This window comes from Oryctolagus cuniculus, chromosome 5 (genome assembly GCF_051225735.1).
Source record: "Oryctolagus cuniculus isolate XC-2025 breed Fujian yellow rabbit chromosome 5, ASM5122573v1, whole genome shotgun sequence".
NCBI lineage: Eukaryota > Metazoa > Chordata > Mammalia > Lagomorpha > Leporidae > Oryctolagus > Oryctolagus cuniculus.
Genome location: NC_142871.1, coordinates 61,777,210 through 61,787,860, shown reverse-complemented (window position 1 = coordinate 61,787,860; position 10,651 = coordinate 61,777,210).

The following is a 10,651-nucleotide window of genomic DNA, read 5'->3' as shown; positions in this document are numbered from 1 at the left end:
CGGCTGGGCCCTGGGCTGAGGACGGAGGCCGCGGAATGAAGTTCTGGAAACTTGGGGGACCACTACTGAGAAAGTGGAAGAGAGAAGGGTGTGTGGGAAGGGCTAGAGGAGTCACCAGACTGTCAGTGTTAACCCCGGGCTGGGCGCGGGGGAGCTTTGGGATCAACTTCTTCCTATCTCCGTTAAGGAAACCGCACCAAAAGCGAAGGAACTGGGCAAACTCATTCAGCTAATAATTAACGCTAATAAGACAAGCAGGCATTTATCGAACCCCGTACTCCGGCTATGGCTTTAATCTCGGTGTTCACAGCAGTCTCATATTACCAGAAAGGAAACCGATGGTCAATTTCTGTCACCTGCACAAGGTACACACAGCATGTGGCAGAGCTGGCCAGTGTCCCACTCTGTCTATCTGAGCTCCACCGCACTAGCGCTGTTCTAACAAGGCAATTGTGAGCAGCTGTTTCTTGTTTAGAGGGAGTGACACTCTAACACCAGAAAACCAAGGAGGAAATAGGATGGTCGCTCTGATTGGTCCAGAAAGAGCTGGGGGAGGGGGTGGGCGCCATAGCTCCATTCTCCTTTTGCATGCTGTCTGGAGGTCCTCTGAGGTCCAATCAGACCTGAACAGCCACTGCTCCCAGCCCCTCTGGCTGAAAGGCAGGCAGCATGGGCGCAGTGCCTGCCCTCTGCCAGGAGAGGCATGGAGTGCAGCCAGGTCACACTGGGGAAACCAGAGCTGCCTCCCAGCTGGGCCCATCCTAGCTCCTGAGTGTGACACATCATTTGGCCGAAATGAATTTACCGAATATCACACACACCCATATTTAAGCACATGATGTAAAAACGTTCTAAAGTCCACAGTAAACAGGTTACCAGGCTTGGGGAATCATCCATCAGCAGATGGCCAACAAGGCGCCTCTGCAGCTTCCTGTGTTTACAAAGGTCCAACAGGCTCTGGTCTATTCAGTGACATACAGTTGCAGCCAAGCAGGGTGACACAGCTCCCGAAACAACCAACGGTACCATTTGCCCTTAAAACAGATCATGGAGGGGCCAGAGCTGTGGCACAGCAATTTAAGCCACTGCCTGTGATGCCAGCACCCCATAGAGGCACCTGTTGGAGTCCTAGCTGCTCTACTTCCAACCCAGCTTCCTGCTAATGGGCTTGGGAAAGCAGTGGAAGATGGTCCAAGCACTTGGGCCCCTGCTACCCACATGATGGACTTCCTTGCTGCTGATTTTGGCCTGGCCCAGCCCTGGCTGCTGCACCCATTCGGGGAATGACTCAATAGATGGAAGACCTCTCTCCCTCTGTGTGTGTGTGTGTCTATCTCTTTCTCTCTGTGTCTTTCAAAAATAAATAAATAAATCTTAAAAAAAAAAAACATGGCATATTAATGAGTTCATCAACGCTAAAAAAATAAACACAGCTCACCTGGAGTCCTGCTTTATGCTAATTAAAGACAAAAGCAGGGCATACAGCTATGGGGATGCACTGGTCTGGAATCTGGAAAGTCCGGTCAGCTCCTAGCTCTGCTTCACACCAGTTCAGTGTGACCTTAGGAAGATCACCAACCAGCACGTTTGTCTTTTTATCTGTAAATGCAGGCAGTAACTGACTCACCCTCTTCAGCCCGTCTCTAGTCTAAAAGCCTGTCTTTCAATGTTGCTGGTCCCAAGAAATGTACAGATGGGAGCTGGCATTGTGGCCTAGTGGGTTAAGCTGCCACCTGCAATGCTGGCATTGCACATGGGCTCCAGCTGGTGTCCCAGCTGCTCCACTTCCAATCCAGCTCCCTGCTAATGGCCTGGGAAAGCAGCAAAGGATGGCCCAAGTGTTTGGGCCCCTGAACCCACATGGGAGAAGTTCCTGACTTCAGCCTGGCCAAGTCCCAGCCATTGTAGCCACTTGGGGGTATGAATCAGCAGATGGAAGAGCGAACTCTGCCTTTCAAATAAAAAAAAAAAAAAAAAAAAAAAAGAAAGAAAGAAAAAAAAAAAAGAAGGAGAAGAAAAGGAAGAAAGCAAAAATATAAATTAGGAAATCCAAACCAAATTCTACTTGAAGAATTTCTTGGAAGAAAAACACAGACCTCTACTAATGGTCAGAGAATGCTTTTATAATTAGAATCTTGAGTCATGATCTGTCTTATTTGTTTAAATAGAACTAAAAACATCCGTGCTGGCCTTGTGGTACAGCAGTTAAGCCTCTGCTTGTTACACTGGCATCCCATATTGCAGCACCCGTACAAGTCCTAGCTGTGCCACTTCTGATCCAACTTCTTGCTAATGTACCTGGGAAGTCAGCAGATGATGCCCAAGCACTTGGGTCTCTGCCAGCCACATGGGAGACCCAAATGGAGTTTCTGGCTCCTGGTTTTGGTCTGGCCCAGCTATGGCTGTTGCAGGCATTTGGGGTGTGAACCAGTGAGTGAAAGATCTTTCTCTGTTTCTTACTCTGTTACTCTGCTTTTAAATATATCTTTAAAAATAATGGAACAAAAACATTGGCACAGTCACATTAGTCAGTTCACATTAGATCAAATAAGTAGCTGATACATGAAAACTCAGTTTTAAAACATCCTCAGTCTGTTTTTGCAAGTAATCACAACAGCCTTGGCTTACGTTCAAAACATGAGCCATTGGGATAATTAGGATCCCCTTACCTCTGACCCACACCCTGTTCTGTCTTCCTGAAATACCATCCTTACCTCACCTCCTAACTGATCCTCTCCTGGGCCAGAGCCAGAAACGAGGTCCCTAGCACCAAGGTAACAGATCTAAACTATGCTATAAGATGACCTTGTGGGGCTGGCGCTATGGGTTAAAGCCCTGGCCTGAAGCACTGGCATCCCATATGGGCGCCAGTTCTAATCCCAGCTGCTTCTCTTCTGATCCAGCTCTCTGCTATGGCCTGGGAAAGCAGTGGAAGATGGCCCAAGTCCTTGGGCCCCTGCACCTGCGTGGGAGACCCAGAAAAAGTTCCTGGTTCCTGGCTTTGGATTGGCGTAGCTCTGGCTGTTGCAGCCATCTGGGAGTGAACCAGCAGATGAAAACCTCTTTCTCTGTCTCTACTTGTCTCTGTAACTCTGTCTTTCAAATAAATAAAATAAATCTTAAAAAAAAAAAAAGATGGCCGGCGCCGCGGCTCACTAGGCTAATCCTCTGCCTTGCGGCGCTGGCACACCAGGTTCTAGTCCCGGTAGGGGCGCCGGATTCTGTCCCGGTTGCCCCTCTTCCAGGCCAGCTCTCTGCTGTGGCCAGGGAGTGCAGTGGAGGATGGCCCAAGTGCTTGGGCCCTGCACCCCATGGGAGACCAGGAAAAGCACCTGGCTCCTGGCTCCTGCCATCAGATCAGCGTGGTGCACTGGCCACAGCGCGCCGGCCGCGGCGGCCATTGGAGGGTGAACCAACGGCAAGGAAAACCTTTCTCTCTGTCTCTCTCTCTCTCACTGTCCACTCTGCCTGTCAAAAAAAAAAAAAAAAGAAAGAAAAAAAAAAAAAGAAAAAAAAAGATGATCCATGTTTGGGGGTGGCACTGGGCTAGCCTTGATTCAGGTTCTTACCTGCATGCAAGAAAGAATTCAAGGAAGAGGTGGAGGTCAGCAGAGAAGCAAGATCACAGGCAACGAGAGAGAGAGAGAGAGAGAGAGAGAGAGAGAGAGAGCGCGATCAAGCCGCACTTAACAGTTTGCTGCTGCCCTCCTATACCGTCAGGAGGCATAGGGGGTGGAGTTCGGGGCAGGGCTCACTTGGATATTCCAAGGGGGCAGAGTCTGAGGCAGGGCTTGAGTGCCACCTACTTTCATGGCCTTTTTTGGAAACCTCAGAAGTGTCAAGGGTCAGGGGCATGATGGGCGTGGCTATGTCAGCCCTGGTAGTTTTGTTATCATGCCATTATTATAACGATCAGAAAGTCACCGCAGGAAGCCAGCCTGCAGCCACATTGGATATTTCCAGCTGGTTCTTAGGGGGAAAGCCCAGGCATCCTGCACAGTCGCTGGTGGGGTTGGGTGGTACTGGGATGGTGGCAGTGGCTGCCGGGCACATGCTATGATCCTCGGTTCCTCTTAGTCAGCCACCTCCCTGCCCACGGCACTCACACCTACACCAACAGACCCATGGCCAGGGTCAGGGCCAAGGCCAGGGCCAGGAGCCGGATGGCTACAGACACATGTGTTGTAAACCTAATTCCACACGGGCGAAGGTGTAGAGTGCTTGGAGAGTGTGACAGGGTGGTGTGATTACCATGAGAGGGCCTGGGAGGCCTCCCTGAATTCTGACAGATGAGTAGTCATGACTCAGATGGGGGTGGACACCTTCCAAAGCTGAGAAACCTCTGCTACAAAGCCCGTGGAGGGCTGGAAAGCATTGAGTGTGTTTGGGGAACAGCAAGGAAGTCAGAGGGGCCTGAGAGTGAGAGTGCGGAAGAGGGTCCAACAGGAATTTTATTCTACACACAGTGGGAAACTGTAGGGTTTTAAGCAGAGACATGATCATATTTGCCTTAATGAATCATACAAATCCATTAATTTAGCAAGACATTCTGCCTGATGCTAAGCTAAAGGCACAATGGTGACCAAGATCACCACTTCCTGTGGAGGAGGGGTACGAAGAACCAGCTGGGACTCCTAGCAGGAGTCCAAGCAAGTGAGGATGGAAGGGGATGGATTGAAAAGATATTCTGAGGGGTGGGTACTTGGCTCAGTAGTTATCACTCGGGACACCCACATCCTGTGCCTGGGTTTGTGCCATAATTCTGCTTCCTATTCCAGCTCCTGCTAATGGACCCTCTGGGAGATGGCAGGTGATGGCCCCAGTACCTCGGTCCTCGCCACCCATGTGAGAGACCTGGATTGAGTTCTAGGCTCCTTGTTTTGGCCTGGCCCAGCCCTAGCTGCTGTGAACATTTGGGGAATGAACCAGCAGATGGGTGATCTCTTTCTCTGCCTTTCAAGGAAATAAGGCAAAAGTTTATTAAACCTATTTTGAGAGGACGCTAATAGAACTTGGTGAACCAGGTGTGGAGTGGGGGTACACAGGGCCCCACAAACACAGCAGCTGGCCTTCTCTGTTGGCATCTTTCCTCATCTGCCCACTCTCTGACTGCTGCTTTCTACTTCATACCTTCCTTAGGAGTCAAAGGGACTCTACCCCGAGAGGCTGCAAATACAAACAGGACCAGGGATGGGTTACAATTTGAAGATACTTCAAAATTAATGGAAAGATAGAATTAAAAAGTAGGTTTATTTTGGTACAAAAAATTTTTGAGGGGCAGAGATGCTGTGGCACGGTGGTTTATGCTGCTGCTTGCAATGTGCCCATTTCATACCAGAGTGCTGGCGCAAGTCCTCCCACCGCTTCTGGGTCAGCGCCCTGCTGTGGTGCACCCTGGGAAGCAGCAGGTGGTAGCACCCACTTGGGAGACCTGGATAGAGTTTCTGGTTCCTGGCTTTGACCTGACCCACTCCTAGCTGTTGCAGACATTTAGGGAACAAACCAACAGATGGAAGATCTGTCTCTTTCAAATAAATATATTTTAAAAATGCAAAACAAGTAATAAACGCACGCTCCAAGACCCAGAAAGTTATGTGTCAACCCCTACTGAAGTAATTTCCTCTGGGGCTGGTGTTGTAGTAGCTTAAGCTTCTGCCTTTGACACCAGCATCCCATATGGGTGCTGGTTGGAGACCTGGCTGCTCCACTTCTGATCCAGTTCCCTGCTAATGAGCCTGGGAAAGTAGCAGAAGATGACCCAAGTGCTTGGGGCCCTGCCTCCCAAGTAGGAGACCTGGAAGAAACTTTGGGCTCCTAGCTTTGACCTGGCCCATCCCCTTGTGGCCATTTGGGGGAGTGAACCAGTAGATAGAAGATTCTCTTTCTCTCTTCCTCTCTAGGTCTGCCTTTCAAAATAAAAAAATAAACCTAAAAAAAGAAAAATTTCCTCTTTCCACATTTCACATTTAATATAGTATTATTTTTCAGACTCATGTAAAAAAAAAACTTTAAGATCCCTTGCTATTGCCTAAATGTGTTCAAGTTTCTACTTTTTTGGGGGCGGGGGGGCCAGGCTGAAGCCAGGAGCCTGGAGCTTCTTCCGGTCTCCCACGTGGGTGTGGAGGTCCAACCACTTGAACCATCCTTCACTGCTTTCTCAGCCCATTAGAAGGGAGCTGGATTGGAAGTGGAGCAGCCAGGACTTGAACCAGCACCCATATGGGATGCCGGCACTGCAGGTTTTATCTGCTACACCTTAGTGCAGGCCCCTGTATTTCATTTTGAAATGTGATTGAATGAGTTTCAATTTTAAAAGTTCTCCCAGTGTGGTATGTTTTAAGTGAGAATCAAATATATATTGCAGTCAATTAATTGTTGACTGTGCAAATATATATTGCAGTCAACTGATTTTGTGCAAAGAATTTGAAAACAAGATAAACTATCACAATGACATTCCAGTCTCTTTCAGAGGCCACTCCTTGACACTTGCTATTTACAAAAGAAAGGCAAGGGAGAATTTTTGCTAAAGGACAGTCCTCCATTCCAAAGCAAAAGGTTTTCTTTCAATTCGTTAAGAATTTAGACACAAGTTTGGAAACTCAAGGTGTAGATGTCACTTTTTTTTTTTAATTATTTACTTGAAAGTCATAGTTAGAGAGAGGTCTTCCATTTGCTGGTTCATTCCCCAAATGGCTGTAATAGCCAGGGCTGGGCCAGGCCGAAGCCAGGAGCCAGGATCTTTATCTGGCTCTCCCATGTGGGTGCAGGGGCCCAAGTAATTGGGCCATCTTCTGCTGCTTTTCCCAGGTGCATCAGCAGGGAGCTGGATCAGAAGCACAGCAGCCGGGATTTGAACTGACACCTACATGGGATGCCGGTGCTACAGGTGGCAGCCTTACTGGCTACATCACAGCGCTGGCCCCAGATGTACCTTACTACTTATCAAGATAGAACAAATCTGCTGTACACTTAAAATATTCTCAGTGTTTGAAAAGACGGCTAGAGATTCATTCAGCTGACACTTTCACCCACGTGGTACATTTTGATTATGCGGTAAGTCAGGAGTTGTGAAATCCCAATACGCATTATGAAACTGGTAGTTACGGGGGTGGGCACTGTGGTGCAGAGGGTTAAGCCGCTGCTTGGGACATCCACATCCATTACCACAGTACAGGATTCAAGTCCTGGCCACTCAGCAATTAAGATCCACTTCCTGTTGATGCACCTGGGAAGCAGGGGATAATGGCCCAAGTTTCCTGCCAGTCACGCAGGAGACTTAAGGATTGAGTTCCTGCCACATGGTCTAGCCTAGGCTGCTGTAGGCATTTAGGGAGTGAGCCAATAGATGATGAAAGAACTCTTTCTGTATCTCTTCCCCCTCTGCCTCTCTGCCTTTCAAATCCATACATGGTAGTTACTGTATTTCTGTAGGAGAAAGAGCATAATTTTTACTTACTGTTGTAAAAAGTTTGATTTAAATTTCAGGCATAGCCCCTCCTTGTTAGCTAGAAAAGTTCTATTACACTAAGCAGATCATAGATGAGAAATGCAACTTAGTTTCAAAAGTTGGGCACTGGCATTGTGGTGTAACCGGTTAAGCTAACATCTGCAATGTTGGCATGTCCTGGCTGCTCCACTTTCAAACCAGCTCTCTGCTAATGCGCCTGGGAAAGCAATAGAAGATGACCCAAGTCCATGGGCCCCTGCCCGCACATAGGAGACCTGGATGAAGCTCCTGGCTTCAGCCTGGCCCAGTCCTGGCCATTTGGGGGATGAACCAGCGGGATGAAAGCTCTCTCTTTCTCCATCTCTGTAACTTTTCCTTTCAAAAACGGGATCAGGCAGCTCTGTGGCCCAGTTCTGGCTCTGCCACTCACTGTATGACCTGGGGCAATGCACTTCATCTCTTTGGGCCTTGATGTTCTCAGCTGTAAAACAGCCACAAATGATACTACGTACCTCATAGGAATGTCATGATTAAGTGTTCAAATGGGTAGCAGGTGTGTCCCAGAAACTCCCGCCCCTCCACCCTCCCTCCCCCCACCATGCTGGGTATTACAGCTTATTGTGGTTCCCTCCCTCCAAATTAGCATGTTGCTATCCTGACCCCCAGTGCCTGAGAATGGGTCTATATTTGGGGATAGTGCCTTTAAAGAGGTAATTTAGGCAAAATGAGGTCATTTGGGTAGGCCCTAAGCCAACACGACCAGATTCCTTAGAGGCTGGGACATACACATGTACATGGTTAATACAAGAGGACACAGTGAGGTGGCATCTACAGGCCAAGGAGTAAGGGTACAGAAGAACTAACCCTGCTGACACCTTGACCCTGGACTTCCAACCTCCAGGACTGGTCAAGAAAATAGATTTTGGGGGCTGACACTGTGGCGTAGCAGGTAAAGCCGCAGCCTGCAGTGCTGGCAGCCCATGTGGATGCTGGTTTGAGTCCTGGCTGCTCCACTTCCGGTCCAGCTCTCTGTATGGCCTGGGAGAGTGGTAGAGGATAGCCCAAGTCCTTGGGCCCCTGCACCTGCTTGGGAGACCAGGAGGAAGCTCCTGGCTCTTGGCTTCGGATTGGTTCAGCTCTGGCCATTGTGGTCAACTGGGGAGTGAACCAGCGGATAGAAGACCTCTCTCTCTCTCTCTGCCTCTCCTTCTCTCTGTGTAACTCTTTCAAGTAAATAAATAAATATTTTAAAAAAATAGATTTTGTAGCTTAGGCTACCCAGTCTGTGCTGTTACAGCAGCCATAGCAAACTGCTCCCTAAGTCCCGGCCACAGGTCTGCAGCCGTCTAACCACCCTGGCTTGTGGGGTGCCACGGCAGGGAAAAGGTGTGAGCACAACCTAGGTAGGACACACACCTGCTCCTCAGCCCCCCTTGGAGAAGACTCCATGCGTAACTGTTAGGCACTAATGAGAATCCCCTGGTCCTCGGCACCATGCACAGTAGCTACAACACAAGAACGAGCTGTAGGAAACAAAGTGGAGGCAGAAACCCCGGGCAGGCGTGGGAAGAACTTACTTGGAAGCTCCCAGTTCCAGTCATACCAAGGCTAGCCGGGGCAAACTGGAGTCATCTTCAAAACAAGCTGTGTCTCAGAAGCCGAAAGCTTAACCTACACTATTGCCCCTCTGGTGTCTCTGTACTTAAGCTGACTTCCAAAATGGTACGCGTTTAGCACAATGTGAATTGTGAAATGCTCCACTGGCTGTGAGACGAGAAGCCTGTTCATGCACGTGGCACATTTCCTTTACCTACAGGCTCCACTGAGCTTTTAAAAGAGGAACTTCATTCAAAGGGGCAGAATGTGTATTTGGGACACAGAGGCTAGATTGACAAAGCTATCAATTTCTTTTCCCCTTTGACAGCTGGTCAAATAACCCACTTACGGCTGGGACTGGATCTCAAGCTGCCCAGTGCAGGAGCCAGCAGCCACTATGTGGCTCCTGAACACTTCCAACATGGGTTGTGCAATTGGGCAACCGGATTTGAATTCTGATAAAAATTAAAAGCTGATAACTTGTTTCAGTCCTTGAAAAAAAAAATTAAGTATGTCTGCAGCTACCTGATACCTGGATTTGCCACTGTAAATTGTATGACATCTAAATATAAGTCAGGTACTAGTCAATGAACATTAATGTTCAATTGAGAAGGGGCAGGAAGCATAAAATACACCCCAGATTTTGAAGACCTCAGATGTAAAAGAGGATACAAAGTATCTCATTGGGGCGGGCATTTAGCCTAGCAGTTAGGAACCCAGCATTCATATCAGAGTATCTGGTTCTGCTCCTGACTCCAGCTTCCTGTTCCTACAGGTCCCGCTGGGCAGGCAGTGGTAATGGCTCAAGTGCCCACTGGGAAACCCAGACTGAGTTCCTAGCTCTCAGCTTTGGCCCAGCAGGGCGGCTCAGGGCAGGCAGGTGTCTGGCACAGCGGTTAAGGGAATGTTTGCCTCCTATTATCAAGAGTGTCTGGTTTGAGTACCGGCTCCACTTCCAATTCCAGTTTTCCGCTAACTAAAGTGCACCCTGGGAGGCAGCAGCTCAGGTCCTCGGGTCCCTGCCACCCCTGTGGGAGACCTGGGTTGAGTTCCTGGTCCCTGGCTTCAGCCTGGTCCAGTCCTGGCTGTTGTGGGCATTTTGGGAGTGAACCAGCGGGTTGGAACTGTGTCTCTGTGCCTTTCTAATATAAACCTCATGAATACATGTTTTTTGGTTTTCTTTATTTGAAAGGCAAAGGGCCAGGGTTGGGTCAGGCCAAAGCCAGGGGTTGGGGACTCAGGCCATCTCACTTGTGGGTGGCAGGGTCCCAAGTGCCTGAGCCATGTTCTGCTCCCTCCTAGGGGAAGCACTGGCAGGAAGCTGGAACTGGAAATGGAGCTGAGACTCAAATCCAGGCATTCTCATTTGGGAAACACACGTCCCAAGCAGCAGGCTGTGGCTTGGGATCACAATGCCCACCCCAAGATAATTTAAAAACTGACGTGCCCATTTTGTGGGATTTAACCTAACCTGCAATGCAAATAAGTAATAAATTTCCATCTCCAGAAAGTTACCAGGCACCACACACGGATCAACATTTTTGGAGGTCAATTTGACTTCTGTAGGGTATGTTTATCACTTAAATTACACTGGATAAAATATTCATT